General features: G+C 45.3%; 1 long non-coding RNA gene across 2 annotated transcripts in view; it reads right to left on the bottom strand.

Annotated features, from left to right (window-relative positions):
* LOC123374957 overlaps positions 1-18,521 on the bottom strand; it is a 282,723-nt gene that overhangs the window by 28,922 nt on the left and 235,280 nt on the right. For both annotated transcript variants that reach the window (XR_006581268.1, XR_006581266.1), the window contains exon 3: positions 117-180. This is a non-coding gene — a long non-coding RNA (uncharacterized LOC123374957). The remainder of the gene's footprint in view (positions 1-116; positions 181-18,521) is intronic.

Genomic DNA, 18,521 nt, shown 5'->3' with positions numbered 1-18,521 from the left:
GTGTTTTCTGATGTACAAATTTCCTTATTCTTGCAGTGTCTTCTTTATACCAGCCATTAATGTGAATGACATATTTTTCAACTTCTTTTTCTCCTATGTTAGAAACTGAGACTTACCAAACAGTTGAGGGTCTCTTCATACTCCAGTTGAGTTTGCTGTGATGTCACAGAATGATGCATTCTGTAGGGATTGGCAAATATAATTATTAATACCCTGAACCTTACAAATATTGTCTCTATTCAACCAACTAATCATGGTCAAATGTTTTGCTAACATTCATGCTATTCCCTATCCTCCTAACCTAAGCTGCTGGAAGCAGTCCTAACTGTGACTCCATTGCCCAGTAAACATGCAGTGTTTGGCAAAACATTTCCCCTCACATTAGCTTCCAGGACAGATGATGAAAAAGAACAACCATAAGCACTTCATTTCTCTGAATTGGGGCAAAGAAGACATAGATCCCCTGACACACTGAAGGAAGTCTGTAAGTGGTCACACCAGAGGAATTACCCAAGCAGGGAAGATGCACCACAGGCAAAAGTTACAATTGCAGGAAGCTCTCTTCACTCCTTACAAGATCTACAGAAGTCTGAACTCTTAACGTCAGCCCCTGTGCAGCTTATGTAGTCCAGTAGACAGCCATACTCCATTCTCTGTAGTACTTTCAGCTATACAGGATACTGGCCAGTTGTCTGAGAAGCTAACTTAGCTGCTCATGAAAGCTCAGTATGACTTTCTTTAAGTACATGCTAAATGAGTTTATCTAATGAAATCTATTGTGCATGTGTAACCCACACACCTCCTGGGTGAGGTGCGCTGTCCCATGTTATGGCACTGAGTCCATTTAGAGTGAGATTAATGGGTTTGCTCTACAACTTTAGCAAAAGGCCATATGGCTTTTAGCTGATGCAGTAGAAGCTCATGCACTGAGCTCCAGAGACCCCAGGTTTGATCCCACCCACCAAGGACTGGGGTCTGTCAGTGTTACAAGTGGGGGCTCATCCAGGATTTCAACTGTGAAGTCTCTGAAGCTCGAGATGTACTTCCTCAGCTAGAGGAAGTATGTAAACCACACACCACCTGGGTGTGGTGCTCTGTCCCATGCAGCGGCACTAGACCATTTAGAGAGAGATTAATGAGTCTGCTCTACAGCCTTAGCTAAGAGCCATATCACTTTAGCTCATGCACTAAGCTCCAGAGGTCCAAGGTTCAGTCCCGCCCACTGATGACCAGGGACCTCTGGAGCTTAGTGCATAGGCTAAAGCTATATGGCTCTTAGCTAAGGCTGTAGAGCAGACTCATTAATCTCTCTCTAAGTGGTCTTGAAAATAACAGTAAAAGGCTGTGAATTGCTTCTAAGCAAACACTCATTCCATGTCAAATTTCAGCTTTCAAAACTTCCTTCTCTCCAGCTATAGGCTCTTTAAAAGAGAGAAAAGGGTAGAATTTTCATGTTTTAGCACTCAAAACCATCTCAAACTTTCCAACAGCAAACCCTCAAATTTGCAGTGACTGTGGAAAATTTCAGCCTAAAAGTTGAGATTTCAGAATTATAAGTAACTGTAAACTGGGGCTAGAAGAGAAATCGCTTTGTGGCCTTCTCTACAGCAGCATATCTCTCTTATAGGTAGATTAGATAAAATAGATACACACATACAAAAAAAAAAGAACAACCTATAAAACTCAGTGTGCTCATGGACACATGAAAGCTAGTTTTCACTGGATCATCTTAAAGCACTTCTGTAACATGGGAAATATGTCCTTGCCAAATTGCAAGTTTCTACAACCTCCTGTATGTGCGAGTGCTGATTAAAATAACTTATTTATTTATTATTGTAAAATCTCCTTCTATTTCCCTCTTTCTTTGAAGTTTCTAAAACAGGCAAACTGTTTTTTCTCAAAACAACCTGCTCTTAGGCTAGAAACAAATGTGCCAAATTTCAGCCTAAAAGGTAGAAGTTTGACAAAATTATGAGTTTCTGAAAATGATCCTCTAGAATGAAAAACCTACAATCAGATCCATGTAGATGGATCCCAGAACCATTATGGAGCCCTGCTGAAAGCAAAGGTATTCAGGGTTATAGAAAACTTTCCCTAGAGATAAGGAGAGTTATATCCTCTAACTCCTATCACACAGTTTCTTCTTCAGAAGGCACTGCTGCTGCTGCCCACTATACAAGACAGAAAACTGGACAAGATAGACCATTGGTCTGATCCAGTCTGACAATTCCTACAGCCCGAGATGGGTGTTCTGGTGAACATAAGAACGGCCAGACAGAGTCTGACCAATGGTCCATCTAGTCCAATATCCTGTCTTCCAACAATGGCTAATGCCAGGTGCTTCAGAGGGAATGAACACAACAGGGCAATTTTCGAGGGATCCATCCCCTGACCTCCACTCCCATCTTCTGGAGTCACAGGTTAGGGACACTCAGAGCATGGGGCTGCCTCCCTCACCATCTTGGCTAATAGCCATTGATAGACCTATCATCCAGGAACTTATCTAATTCTTTTTTTAACCCAGTTATACTTTTGGCCTTCCCAGCATCCCCTGGCAGTAAATTCAATGGGCTGATGGTACATTGTGTGAAGAAGTTATATAATATATAGACTTATAGAGAGAGACCTTCTAAAAAAACATTAAAATGTATTACCAGAACCTTAAATTAAAGTGAAGAAATGAAGACTCTGCACACCACTTCTGAAAGGTTGCAAACTCCTGTTATAGACCTTTATCTTATCCCCCCTTAGTTGTATTTTTTTTAAGACGAACAGTCCCAGTCTTTTTAATCTATCATATCGAAGCTGGTCCATATCCTTAATCATTTTTGTTGCCCTTCTCTGTAATTTTTGCAATTCTAATATACCTTTTTTTCCAAGATGGGTAACCAGAACTGCATGGAGTATTCGAGCTGTGGGCAAACCATAAATTTCGGTAGTGGCATATTTACTGTCTGATTATCTCTCCCTTTCCTAATGGTTCCTAAAATTCTGTCTGTTTTTTTGACTGCTGCTGTGCATTGCGGATAGCTCTCTGAAACATTTGCTCAATGACTCCAACATCTTTCTTGAGTGGTAACAGCTATTTTTGATCCCATCATTTTGTATGTATAGCTGGGATTATGTTATCCAATGTGGATTACTTTGCATTTATCAACATTGAATTTCATCTGCCATTTTGTTGCCCAGTCACCCAGTTTTGTGAGATGCCTTTTTAACTCTTCCCAGGTCAGCTTTGAACTTAACTATCCTGAGTAATTTTGTATCATCTGCAAATTTTGCCACCTTTTTCCAGACCATTTATGAAGATGTTGAACCGGACTGGTCCCAGTACAGATCCCTGGATGATACCACTATTTACCTCCCTCCCTTAGAAAAAAGTGACCATTTATTCCTATCATTTGATTCCTGTCTTTTAACTAGTTACTGATCCATGAAAGGACCTCCCCTCTTATCCCATGACTGCTTACTTTGCTTAAGAGCCTTTGGTGAGGGACCTTGTCAAAGTTCTTTCTGAAAGTCCAAATACATTATATGGGCACTGGGATTACCCTTGTCCACACATTTGTTGATCCCCTCAAAGAATTCTAATAGATTGGTGAGGCATGATTTCTCTTTACAAAAGCTGTGTTAACTCTTCCCCAACAAATCAGATACATAAATGAACACGTCAATTCTGTTCTTTAGTTTCAACCAATTTGCCTGGTACTGAAGTTATGGTTAACAGTCTGCAATTGCCAGGATCCCCTCTGAAGCCTTTTTTTTTAAATTGGTATCACAACAGCTAACCTCCAGCCATTTGGTACAGAAGCTGATTTAAATGATATGTTATGCACCACACTTTGAAATCTGCAATTTCATCTTTGAGTTCTTTCAGAACTCTTGGGTGAAAACCATCTGGTCCTGGTGACTTCTTATTGTTTAATTTATCAATTTGTTCCCAAAACTAATATTGACACTGGAATCTGGGACAGTTCCTCAGATTTGTCAGCTAAAAAGAATAGCTTAGATGTGAGAATCTCTCTCCCATCCTCTGCAGTGAAGACTGGTGCAAAAAAATCAGTTAGCTTCTCCACAACAGCCTTCTGTTCTGTGAGTGCTCCTTTAGCACTTTGATCATCTAGTGGCCTCATTGATTGTTTGTCAGGCTTCTTGTTTGTGCTGTACTTAAAAATGGTTTGTGTCTTTTGGTTGTTGCTCTTCAAATTCTTTTTTGGCCTGCCTAATTATACTTTTACACGTGACTTACCAGAGTTTATGCTCTTTTCAATTTTCTTTAGCAGTATTTGACTTCCAATGTTTACAGAATGCCTTTTTGCCTCGAACCAGGTTCTTTTATTTTGTTGTTTAGCCATGGTGGTACTTTTGTTAGTCCTCTTACTATATTTTTAAATTTGGGGTGCACATTAAATTTGAGTCTTTATTAAAGTGTTTTAGAATCATAGGACTGCAAGGGACCACAAGACATCTTCTAGTCCAGTCCTGCACTCAAGGCAGAACTAAGTATTATCTAGACCAGGGGTTCTCAAATTGTGGGTTGGGACTCCAAAGTGGGTCACAACCCCTTTTTAATGGGGTCACCACGGCTGGCTTAGACTTGCTGGGGCCTGGGGCTAAAGCCAACGCCCAAGGCCCACCGCCTGGGCCCGAAGCACAAGCCATGAGCGGTGGGGCTCAGGTTTACAGGACCTCTGCCTGGGGACGAAGCTTTTTGACTTCGGCTTTGGCCCCACCACCGCCAGGTGCAGTGAGGCTCAGGTTTTGGATTTGGAACCCCTGTCTGGGGTGGCTGGGCTCAGGCTTTGGTCCCTCTCCTGGGGGGGGGTGTAATAATTTTTGTTGTCAGAAGGGGGATGTGGTGCAATGAAGTTTGAAAATCCCTGATCTACACCATCCCTGGCAAGTGTTTGTCTAACCTGCTCATTAAAATCTCCAATGATGGAGGTTCCAAAACCTCCCTAAGCAAATGTATTCCAGTGCTTAACTACCTGACAGTTAGGAAGTTTTTCTTAATGTCCCACTTAAAACACTCTTGCTACAATTTAAGCACAGTGCTTCTTGTTCTATCCTCAGAGGTTAACTAGAACAATTTACCTCCCTCCTCTTTGTAAGAACCTTTTATGTATATGAGAGCTTATGTTCTCCCTCAGTCTTCTGTTCTCCAGACTAAACAACCCCAATTTTTTCACTCTTCCCTTATAGGCCAGGTTTTCTAGACCTTTAGTCATTTTTGTTGCTCTTTTCTTGACTTTTTCCAATTTATCCACATCCTTCCTGAAATATGGTGCCCCCAGCACTGGACACAATACTTCAGCTGAAGTCTAATTAGCACAGAGTAGAGCAGAAGAATTATTTCATGTTTTGCTTACAACAGTCCTTCTAATACATTCCAGAATGACGTTTGCTTTTTTTGCAAAAGTGTTACACTGATGACTCATATTAAGCTTGTGATCCACTAGGACCACCAGATCTCTTTCCGCAGTACTCCTTCGTAGGCAGTCATTTCCCATTTTGTATGTGTGCAACCAGTGATGAGCTGCCAAAATCATAACAACCGGTTCCCTCCTCACCCCAGGAGGGATCATGCTCCCCCTCACCCAGGGACCTCTGCCCCATCCACCCCCTTCCCTGTACCCTGACAGCCCCTGGAACCCTTGCCCCTGACTGCCTCCCACTGCCCCCATCCAACCCCTGATCCTTTCTGACTGCCACACAAGGACCCTTGCCCCTATTCAATCCCCCTGTTCCCTACCCTCTGACCCCCTCAACCCCTATCCACTCCCCCCCACCCCCGAACTCCCCTGCCCTCTCTCCAACACCCCCTCCCTGCCCCCTTACCGCGCTGCCTGGACATGGCTGGCAGTGCTACAGTCCGGCCACAGCTGGAGCCGGGAGCCCGGGGATGCGGGGCCGGGGCAGGAATCGCGCGGCTGGAGCCCGGAGCCAGAGGATATGGCGGGAGCCGGGCGGCTGGAGCCAGGCGGCTGGCCGGCCGGAGCCGGGGAGGGCCACGACCAGAGCCACGCAGACGGAGCTGGGCAGCCTGGCCGCCGCCGCGCCCGGACCCCGGCATCTGGGTAGGTGGTGTCGCAGTCACCGCCGTGCCCAGAGCCGGACTGCGGCCGGGGAGGGACGCGGGGCCGGGCAGGGCCGCGGCGGGAGCCCGAGCCTGAGCCCGAGCCGGGCGGCCGGGGAGGGCCGCGGGGCCGGGCAGGGCCGCGGCGGGAACCGGAGCCCGAGCCGGGCGGCCGGGGAGGGACGCGGGGCCGGGCAGGGCGCCGGGGCCGGAGCCCGAGCCGGGCGGCCAGGAAGGGACGCGGGGCCGGGCAGGGCGCCGCGGCGGGAGCCCGAGCCCGAGCCGGGCGGCCGGGGAGGGACGCGGGGCCGGGCAGGGCGCCGGGGCCGGAGCCCGAGCCCGAGCACCGCGGCTGGAGCCTGAGCCCGAGCCTGAGCCGGGCGGCCGGGGAGGGATGCGGGGCCGGGCAGGGCGCCGCGGCCGGAGCCCGAGCCCGAGCCGGGCGGCCGGGGAGGGACACGGGGCCGGGCAGGGCGCTGCGGCCGGAGCCCGAGCCCGAGCCGGGCGGCCGGGGAGGGACGCGGGGCCGGGCAGGGCCCCGCGGCCGGGGAGAGACGCGGCCAGAGCCGGGCGGCCCGGGAGGGACGCGGGGCCGGGGAGGGACGCGGCTGGAGACCGGGGCGCACGGCCCTCCTCGTAGGCTCTACCCCTACCTGAGCTCGGTCTTCTTGGGCGTGAGCGGGAAGCCTGCATGCTTCTCAGCCCTCCCAGGCTTCCCGCGAAGAGCTGATTTGGGGGAAGCAGGGGGGGAGGAGAAGCAGGGCGGAGTATTCATGCTAGGAGGTGGAGACAGAGCTGAGGTAAGCTGCGGCCTGTTAAATTTAAATGCCCTTTTAGAACAAGTTGTCCAAGGTGGGACAACCGGTTCTAACGGGGCGTCTAAATTTAACAACCGGTTCACGCGAACCGGTGCGAACCGGCTGCAGCTCACCACTGTGTGCAACTGATTGTTCCTTCTTAAGTTGAGTATTTTGCATTTGTCCTTATTGATTTTCATCTTATTTACCTCAGACCATTTCTCCAAATCATTTTGAATTTTAATCCATATCGTCCAAAGCACTTGCAAACCCTCCCAGCTTGGTCTCATCTGCAAACTTTATAAGTGTACCCTCCCTATGCCATTATCTAAATCAGCGGTTCTCAAACTTAAGCAATCCGAGGATCCCCATTTGGATTTTAAAATTTTCATTGACCCTCAAACCTCCCACTTAGCCCCAGGCTCCACCCCCTTTTAACCCCTTCCTGTCCCACCTCTTCCCGCCCCCTCCCCCGAGTGTGCCCTGTCCCCGCTCCTCCCAGTGCCTTCCCCAGCATGCAGAAGGCACTGGGAAGGAGAAGGAGGAATTGATCAGCAGGGCCCACAGACCCCCCGGAGTACCCTCATGAACCCCCAGGGGTCTGTTGACCCCAGTTTGAGAAACACTGATCTAAATAATTGATGAAGATATTAAACAGAACTGGACCCAGAACTGATCCCTGCGGGACCCCACATGATATGCCCTTCCAGCATGACTGTAAACCACTGAGAAACTACTCTCTGGGAACGGTTTTCCAGCCAGTTATGCATCCACATTATAGTAGCTCCATCTAGGTTGCATTTCCCTAGTTTGATTATGAGAAGATTATGTCAGACAGTATGAAAAGCCTTATTAAAGTCAAGATATATCAAATCTACTGTGACTTATGACTTTTCCTTTTAATTTCTGTTTAACTAGCTTCCTCATTTTTGTATAGTTCCCCTTTCTGAAGTTAAGTACTACTGGGTGGGCGTCCCCCCACACCAAGGATGTTAAATTTAATTATATTATGGTCTCTATTACTGAGCTGTTCAACTATATTCAGATCTTGGACCAGATCCTGTGCTCCACTTAGGAGTAAAGCAAGAATTGCCTGTCCTGTTGTGGGTTCAGGAACAGCTGCTCCAAGGCCTGGTCTACACTAGGGTGGGGGGTCGAACTAAGGTACGCGACTTCAGCTACGCGAATAGCGTAGCTGAAGTCGAACTACCTTAGTTCGAAGTACTCACCCGTCCAGACGCCGTGGGATCGAAGTCCGCGGCTCCCCCGTCGACTCCGCCACCGCCGTTCGCGGTGGTGGAGTTCTGGAGTCGATGGGAGCGCGTTCGGAATTCGAACTATCGCGTCTAGATTAGACGCGATAGTTTGAACTCCGAGAAGTCGAACGCTACGCGTCGACCCGGCAGGTAAGTATAGACCTGCCCCAAGAAGCAGTAATTTATGATGTCAGGAAACTTTAGCTATGCATCCCGTCCTGAGGTGACATGTATCCAGTCAATATGAGGATAGTTGAAATCCCCTGTTATTACTGAATTTTCTATTTTTCTAGCCTCTCCAATTTCCCTGAGAATTTCACAACCACCACCAGCATCCTAGTAGTAAATTCCTACTGATATATGCTTATTATTCAAGCATGGCATTTCTATCCATAGGGATTTATTTAAGATTTTTACTATATTTGACTCTATGCTTTCTTTCATATACAATGCCACTCCCGCACCAGCACAACTTACTCTATCATTCCTATATATTTTTAACCCTGGTATTACCATGTCCAATTGAATATCAGCATTCCATCAAATTTCTGTTATGCCGATTATATCAATACCCTCATTTAATACCAGGCAACTCATATTCACCCATCTTAGTATTTAGACTTCTAGTATTTGTATACTTACAAATTTGACACTTTTTAGCTGTCTGCCATTATGTAATATAATTGACTGGGATTCTTTCATTTCACTGTTTCACTTCAACTTCTATTTGTTCTTTAATCAATTTCTATGCTCTCCTGTTTACTAGGATATAGAGAATCCCCGTTAATAGATCTTCTCCTAAAGAATCTCTCTGAACCAATGTGCTCCTCCACACCTGTTAACTTTCCCCAAACCCTTCTTTTAAAACCTCCTGTAGCAGGGTAGTCACCCTGCTCCTGCCCTGAAGGGCTTAAAACAGCCCTGGGAGAGGGCTGCGGCGGGGGAAAAGCAGGTTGATTGGGGGAAGCAGCCACAGGTGGGGCCATGCCCCAGTCAGACCACAGCTGGCCATATAAGAAGGCTGAGGGCCAGAGACTGAGACAGACTCTCTCTAGCCTCTTGAGAGAGAAGGACCTGGTTGCCTGGGAAGCCGAGCAGGGTACCTGAGGTGCAGCAGTGCTGGGGAAGGGCAGAGGGAGCTGGAAAGCTCCAGCCAAGCAAAACCCCCAGGCTGCAGGCCTTGCTAAAGGCCAGAAAGGGTACTGGTGTTGCAGAGGTGCAGCCCAGGGTAGGCAAAGGCAGCAGGTCCAAACCCCCCTTGCTGATGATGAGTGGTTTATAGACTACACTCTGCCCCAGTGAACAGGGTCTAGATGATGACTGGCAGTAGCCACTGAGGTGAGGTGGAGATAGAGGGCTCGGGGTTCCCCCAGAGGGGAGACCCAGAGACTGTGGGGGTACTGTAGAGGGCAGAACCCTAAGGGAAGGGGCACTGGGGTCTGGGAAGAACATGGGGGCCAGTGGCAAGTGAGACATCAGCCAGCAGAGGGCGCTCCGGCGCTGGAGAGCTAATTCCCTGGACAACCAGCAAGAGGCACCGCATGGTGAGCTGTCACCCTGCCATATCCCCATTGTGACTTTTTTTCAAATTTACATGCCAGAAATCTGGTTCTGTTTTGGTTTAGGTGGAGCCCATCCTTTCTGTACAATCTCCTCCTATCCCAAAAGGTTCCTAGTTTGTAATAAACCTAAACCCCTCCTCCCTACACCATCATCACATACACACATTGAGACCTTGCAGTTCTGCCTGTCTAACTGGCCCCAGGCATGGAACTGATATAGCCGCAAGTCTATGAGGGTGTGGCTCCCTCCTCCCTTAAAGCTGCTCCCCAGGGAAACTATTCTCTCCACTGGTCAACATGGAGAAGGTGTGACACTATGTTTAGTGAGTAAAACAGGATGCTAAAGACTTCAGCTCCTCTTCTGTCTCCTGAGAGCAAAGAATCTCATCCCCCACAAAGGAGAAAGTCACACCTGGTACAGGCTCCCAGCTGTGGCCTTCTCTCTTCCTTCTTGGGGGACAGCTGAGATTAGAATGTAAAGTGGTGAGAGGTTCAGGATGAGAGTAAATAGAGAGAAGAAGTGGGAAAGAAGAAAAAAAAAAGTCAAGAAAGCTGCTTTAAAAAGCGAAGGAAGGGTCAGAGTAAGGTATGAGGCCAGAATTATCTAAGGATTAAGTCTGTACAGGAACCCATATATTTTTATACTGGATTCTTCATAACATTCTAAAATAATATAATAAACCTATGTAATGCCTTTAAATTGTACCACACTTGGTCAAATCAGCCCAAGATAGTACAGATATTCTGTGACCCATATAAAATACATTGGTGGGCTCAATTCAGTTCCTGATGGACAGGTGTCATCATAACAACTGGCGTAGCTCAATAGTGCTATCAGTATTTGACCTTTCAGAAGCAGTATTTTTTTTCTTTAAGATAGAACACATTGATTATGTTCCACTCTTCTCAAGAATTGAACAGCATTTCCATTCTACCTTAAGATGATCTTATTTTACCAGGCTCACACAGTCTTTGTACTCTTTTCTCATTTGCACACAAGTGCTCTTCAGACAGATTAACCTCAAGTCCCTTTTTCCAAACACTTTGAGACATGCCTCTCTCTCCTTCAAAGAGAAGAAAGCAATTACTGTAAAATATTCTTCTACTCCTCTGTATCCACCATACTAGCACTGGATTATTAAAGGAAGCAGTGTAGGAGACATGGACTCAAGGGAAGGGTGACCAGATAGCAACTGTGAAAAAAAGGGGACAGGAGGCGGGGGTAATAGGCGCCTATATAAGAAAAAGTCCCAAGAAAACCAGGACTGTCCCTTTAAAAACAGGACATCTGGTAACCTACTCAAGGGAGCCATAGAACCAGGCAAAACTTGTGAAGTTTGGAAACTCTGTCAGCATGCTGAGCTGAGAGCAGTAGGGGAAACCCTGGAGAGATGCAACTTCCTTCACCCTCCCCCTATATCCCCTCATTTCCTGTCTAGTTTTCTAGCCATAGAGCACAGGGGATGAACACCTTCCCTGAGAGCAATCAGGTTTCAGTCCCATGGGGACCAATGGGAGAGGAGAGCCAAGTCTGTAGAGAAATATTGGCCATCATTGCTGAGGCCAGCTCATAGCTTCAATTCCATCGTAACTTACAAGGACAGAAAGGCCATAATTTCAAAACTTCTATACAACAATTGTTACAACATCTGATGAATTGCAACCTAAGTTCCTCAAATGTACAGGTTTTCCAATGAGCTTTAACTATGTGGAAAGTTTAAAGGGTTAGCTATTTGTTAGGCAGTGATATCTGAAAAAAGGGGGAAGGGAAAAATCACAAAAAAAAGGACCATTTTAATTAATGTAATGCAAAGTAATTAACATTTATTTGAAAAGTCTCAGACAATTCAATCTTTACCCACAGATTGTGTGTTCTAAATTTATGGAAGAGAATACTATATTTTTATACAAACTAAAGAAGCTGAGCCTTTGCTTTAAGTAGGAAAACTCAATGCAACCTTGACAGAATCACAACCAGCATATTCATAAGTGTGTGTATGCACAAACAAAAGCCAAGTGACAGATACAGTATGTTCCTACAAGGAGTATAGCACCATTAACTTGCTAGTGCCCAGGTTCTGTGTCAGTAGGCCATGAACATGGAGTCACAACCATCCTGCCCTTCCCATATTGCTAAGTAGGTGTGGGGTCCCAGGGTAGTCCCTGTACGGAAAAGGGAGTCACTGTACAGAACTGATTGAGAATTTTTGTGCTATTGTATAACTTCTACAACATCCTTGTTTACCAAAGACTTACAGATGGGTTATTACTTACCTTGGGAATACAGTAAAATAAGTGAACTGGCTAGTGAATGTTAAAGTGCCTCTCTACTGGCAGATTAAAAAAACAGTAGGCATAAGGCTGTAGAGATAACTGCAATACCTGCCCTCTTTTCCCCATGGAAAATAATCATGCAATTGAATACTACCTAAGGGAACCTGAATACCTTAAAGAAATGTTCTGCTTAAAGTCTGCTCCCTTAGGAGTAATCCAAATGCTGTGATGAAATTTATTGCAGAATTAATGCAAAGATTTTCATTTTGATGAAAATATAAGAGAGCACAGGCACTACGGGCCCATCCAACTTACCACCCCAGCCAGGAAAGTGTGATTTCTACCTCCTTGCACCAGTGAACGCTACCACAGATCTGAAGTGTCAGCTTCCAGCCAGCTGGATGCCCACAGGTTTCCCCACTTTCTAATAGCAGAAAACTGAACACCCTTGCCCCAAAGCCCTTCTGAGGATTCAGATTAAGGGTGGGTTGTTTTTTTTTTTTTTTTACATTTTAAAGAAAACTATTGTTTGATCAGCATTGTCATTTCCACTCTTAGAACAGCCCCAGCCATCAATACATCACTTCATTCCATCTTCTCATTCCAACTCCCTAACTGTATACGATATTGTAATGTCCAAACAGAAAGCTTTGTTAAAAAATGAATAAACCTAGCTAAGACCCAAAAGTCAGTATTACCTATTCTTAGCGGAAGTGCCTCACTTCAAAAAATACCCAAAACGTTAAAAATCATTTGTAGTAAAGGAGTCCCCAGATGGCCCAATCAGGACAGGAGGCTTATTCTGGAACATTCTACACAAACAAAAATGTGTTGAAATTACCAGCTAAGGACAGGGTTGACCACCTTTTCAAAAGGCAAAAGCAGGACACATGCAGGAGCCCTGCCCACCCCATCCATGGTCCTGTGCCTGCCCCTCCCCTTCACTGCTGCAGGGAGACAGGGACAAATGCTGTCCTGGCATCATTCAGCCCAGGACCAGGACTTAAACTCTGCATTTTGGGGCTGTCCCGCCCAATCCAGGATGGGTGGTTACCCTAGCAAAGAGATTAGGAAATGGCTCAGTGTAGTGCTTCTCAGTCACTATCAGCTTGATTTACATTGCCCACCCAACTAACTGCGCTTTTTATTTTTGGTCCTATAACAGAAATATGCTGTTTGAAGTACTATATTCTGTTGATAAGGCTCACACTGCAACATGATGAATTGCAGGATCAGAGCTTTAATGTATACTGTAGATCTCAAAGGAAGATAACCCCAGGAGGCATTAAGTTATGTACATTAAGATAAGTTCTCACAGTTTAATCTGTTGGTAGAGGAAAACATATTTTATGCATAGAATATACTGTGAATGGACGGTTTTGATCTAGACCACATGGAAAAACCAAAATTAAATCCTAATGGTTCAGATCCAGGTCACACTTTATCTGAAACCCCAAAGTTTGGTGGGTGGAGAGGATATCTGATCCTGGTATTCACTTCTTTCTAGTCACTTACAGACTTGTTTAGAAATACACATACTTTTAAAGGACCCCATCGTATCCTATCCTGCACCCCAGCACAAACAAACACTCTTACTCCTTGCACTACTATATTTTAAAATGTGGTAAGCAAACTCATCAGAAGAATTTTAACTGACATCTGGCAGATCTTTCAATATTTTTACTGACTCTTTTCATACTTTCCTACCATGGCGATACATAAAAGCAACTCACATTTTAATTATGCAACCATGATAGAATTTTTATTCTTGATTCAGCCGATATATCATCTATCACTTTAAAAAGGGTATTATGTGGACACTGCCATGACGATTGGTCAAGGTGACACTATTTTTTCTCTATGTTGATTTACATCTAAATAAGCAATTTACCAAGCTTGCAAATGTCAATCTGCACTGAGGCAGAAAACTGTGAATGTTCTTAAGCAGACACTCTCCTCAGGACCAAAAGGTCAGTGCTTATGTTATTTACTATTGTCAGAACTATTCTGCTTTTAAAGTATGGAGGCTGTTTAAGGTGTCCAAGAATATAGTAATTAAAGAAATACAAAAGTGACAGCATTCCAGTTTGAACTAGACATGATAGCAAACTTGTTAAAGACTAAAAAAAATTTTAAAACTGTAAACATCAACATACAGAAAAGATTTAGTATCATAATAATGTCAGATTAGAAGAAGGATGGCCAGTAATTAGGGTGTAGTCTGAGACTCTGAAGACCCAGGTTAAAGTCCCAGCGCTGTTCAGAGTAATTTTGTTTCTCAGTGCTTCAGTTTTCCCCATCTGTACAATGGGAATAATTGCACTTCCCATCTCCCAGAGTACTGAGAGGACAAATACATTTAAGATATATGGCTCTCACTGCTGTAGTAAGTACTTCAGAGAAGTAGATCACTATTGCAAAGCATGTTCAATAGTCTTTGAACACCCTTTACATCTCTGGATGATTAAACCCTGGAGAACTTTTCCTTAACACCTTGGCATTACATCATTGATATAAAGGGATGACACTGTAAGGGGAAACTGCATACATTTCCCAGCGGCCATTCACTAAAACAATGAGGTATTAAAGGTGAAAATACATTGCATACCTCCCTGAAACTCTAAGCCTCACCTTCTGAGCGCAGGAGACCAAACAAAATGACTACAAGGAGATACACAATACTCATCACCATAGTATCTGACTAAATAATTAGACAGTTAGATGGTCCTCCTTGTCTGGTATCGTGTCTCCTATAGTGGTCAGTACTGCATGCCTCAAAAGGGACCTTTGAATGCACCTAATAGCATAGTATTATGTGAGGAAATTGACTCATGACCCAATCATCATCAGAAGCAGAAAAATTACAAGTCCGGATAATTTTTATAATGTTAGTAAATAGAACTACACATGGTATTTTTATTCAGATTAAAATGTAATTATTTTTTTAAATGCAGTCTTTGCTTCATGTAAATTAATCTGACAGTGAGTTGCATAAATTAATTTCATGTTGCTTAAAAATAATCTTTTCTTTCCAAATTGTTATTTTATTTTCATAGGATACACTCTCATTCTAGAATTATACACCTCAGCTCCATGTACCTCTCAACAACCTCTGTATGCATAAGGAACATAGAGATTGTTTCTGCTCAGTCTGTGTTAAAATGATGCCATTAGGAGACAGATATATTCAGGAGAATATGAGGCCAGCAAAACTCCTCTGGTATTCGTGATCTTAATCAATTACAAAGACCAGAAGAAGAGCTCTGTATAAGCACAAAAGCTTGTCTCTTTCACAAACAGAAATTGTTCCAACAACAATATATTACTTCACCCCCTTGTATAATCAATGAAGCTCAGTAAAGACCTCTGTTCAGTAGGCAGCTGGGTCAAAAAGAAAACAAGGTATTGGAGTGCATGAGGAATGGGATGGAGAATAATACATATATTATAATGCCTTTATATATATCAATAGTATGCCCCTCTCTAATACAGTGTACAATACTGGTCACTTCATCTCAAAAAGCATATTGCAGAATTAGAAGCCGTTCACTATGGTGAGAAAAATAAGACATAGAAAATCTCTCATATGAAGATACTGAAAAGACTGGAATTGTTTACCACAGAAAGGAGGTGAATAAATGGGACATGAAAACTATATACAATTATTATTAGTCTAGAGAATATAGATGGAGAGAACAGAAGTTCCAAGACTTGTAGCAAAACAGCAAGGGGAAATTCAAAGAAACTGAAAGGTGCAAAATTCAAAACGTTAAAAGGAAATACTCTTTCACAAAATACATAGACAGACTATGGAACTCATTGCCATAGGATGTTGGTGAGGACAATAATGTAGCAAGATTCAAAGAGGGGATGAATTTATATGGATAAGAATATTTAGATTAGCATTAAATAATGTAAATTTGAAAAGATATAAAACATGATGCTTCAGGATCTAAACCAATCTGTGATTGTTAGAGATGAAGATGGGAACAGATTAGGGCCCATAGCTATCTACTGACTGGTGGGTGGGAGTGGGAAGGTTTCTTGCACCTTCATCTGAAGAATCTTGTACCAGACACTGTCAGAGACATGAAGCTTGACTAGATGGATCACAGTTCTTATCCAGTATAGGAATTCCTGTGTAAAAGATGTATTTAAAAATAAATGACAATGAAAACAGACATTTTCATGTTCATGAAAAGGGACAAGATGGACAGCATCAGAAGCTGAAATGATTTGAACTGGTTGAAAACCCCACATTTTTCCCCCCTCATGAAAATTTTAAATTTATTTTTGTTTGAAATTGTGTCATTTTGGGAGGGGGAAGGAAGAAAAATATTGAAATGAAACAAAATATTTCATTTCAATCCAAGTACAATTTTGAATTTGAAGTGAAATTTCTATTTCTAGTCTATATAATTTTTGTTGCATTTTGATTTTCAAAAATATTTTCAAATTAAAGACTTGAATTTTGTCTTATGTGGTTCTCTACCTTTTCCTGAATGTAACAGAATGAACAATACCTGCCTTATCTCCACACACACACTTCCTGTTTCATTCTTTCCTTTTTCCATTCTGTAATTTTAAAGCTTCTACAACTTTTGCTACTCTGTAACATTACCAAAGGAATAATAATAATAAAAAAAGAAAGTGAAGTGAAGAAAAATTACTCTTAAGTATCACCCATCATTCATATAGTGATAAGACAGGGAGAGGAAAATGTGTGAAAACAAAAATCTGATGTTTTGTTTTTGAAAACAAATGAAATGAACATTTTAATTCAAAGCTACACAAAAAACAAACATTTCATTTTGAAACATCAACACATTTTCCTGAGAAAAAAATTCATTTTCATTAAACCCCATTTTTTCTGAAGGATAATATTTTGATTGGAAACTTGCTATTCTTCTTCGAGTGATTGCTCATATGCATTCCAGTTAGGTGTGCGTGCACCGCGTGCACGCTCGTCGGAAGATTTTTACCCTAGCAACACTCGGTGGGTCGGCTGGGTGCCCCCTGGAGTCAGGGGCGGCTCTACAAATTTGGCCGCCCCAAGCAGTCATGCCCGGGAGGCGCCCCCGAGCTGCGGGAGCAGCAGACCTCCCGCGGGCATGACTGCGGAGGGTCCACTGGTCGCGCGGCTTGGCTGGACCTCCCGCAGCTGTGGGCGGTTCGCTGGTCCGGCGGCTCCGGTTGAGCTGCCGCAGGCATGCCTGCAGGAGGTCCAGCCGAGCCGCGGGACCAGCGAACCGTCCGCAGTCATGCCTGCGGGAGGTCCACTGGAGCTGCCGGCCGAGCGTCCCCTCCGCAGTCATGCCTGCGGCAGGTCCGCTGCTCCCGGGGCTCCGGTGGACCTCCCGCAGGCATGACTGCGGCAGGTCCGCCGGCCCAGCCTGCCGCCCCCTGCGAAAGGGCCGCCCCAGGCGGGTGCTTGCCCCGCTGGGCTCTGGAGCCGGCCCTGCCTGGAGTGGTGCCGCTATAGCACCAGATATATACCCCTGCCGACCCATCCGCTCCTCAGTTCCTTCTTACCACCCGTGACAGTAGTTGGAACAGTGGAGTGCGGCATCGCTGTCCTCCACAACCCTAGCTTCTCGCTCTTGTTTCTACCTTGTTGTGTATATAGTTCAACTTTAGTATAGTTAGAATTAGTTTACTAGTTTAGTTGTAGTTAGTGTATAGTTCACCGGGGAATTGAGGGGCTAGCCCCCTTTTTCCCCTGACCCAGTGCGGGCTCATGCCCAAGGCACCGGGTTTAAGCCATGCTCGGCCTGCCAGAAGACGATGCTGGTTGGAGACCCTCATGAATCTTGCCTGAAGTGCTTAGGAGAGTCTCACCTTCCTGATAAGTGTCGCATTTGCAAATCGTTCAAGCCAAGAACAAAGAAGGAGCGGGACTTTCGCTTAAAGCAGCTCCTAATGGAGTCGGCACTTAGCCCTGCGGCGCCGGCACCGACCGCCCAGCAGTCTGCATCAATGAGGCGCGTGCCTTCGGCACCAGCTCACTCTGGCACTGATGCCCAGCACCGACAACAGCCGGCACCGGTTCCCCGGCACCGTTCCCTCTCCCCGTCGGGGAAACGCAAGGCGACGTCGACTTCATCCTCCAAAAAGGACCATACGTCCAGGCCCGTAGGCCGAACTCCGTTACCTACGCCGGCACCACCAACTCCGGCACCGCAACTCCAAGCTCCTCCTAGCGCGGCACCGTCGACTCCGGCACCGCAAGGGCCGTCGAGTCCGGTACCACACTGCTCCCCGGTTCACACTGCGGTCGAGCTGGCTCTCCCGTCAACTCCCGAGACTTTCTCGACAGTGAGAGAGCTGATTGCGCTGACGGAGCCGACACACCCTCAACCCCCGGCGCTGCCGGTGCGGGTTGTCAAGTCAGTTGGCAAGTCGGCCATAATGAGGCCTCCTTCCCCTGACCGCCAGGAGAAACGTCATTCCAGATCTCGATCTCGGAGACGTTCCCGCTCACGCCGGTCTCGATCCTGGCACCGCTCGCAGTCCCGATACCGCTCTCCATCATGGTACCGGTCGTCCTCGCGGAGAC

This window comes from Mauremys mutica, chromosome 7, assembly GCF_020497125.1.
Source record: "Mauremys mutica isolate MM-2020 ecotype Southern chromosome 7, ASM2049712v1, whole genome shotgun sequence".
Lineage (NCBI taxonomy): Eukaryota > Metazoa > Chordata > Testudines > Geoemydidae > Mauremys > Mauremys mutica.
The sequence above is the reverse complement of the archived record's forward strand: the minus strand, read 5'-3'. Positions and strand labels throughout refer to the sequence as shown.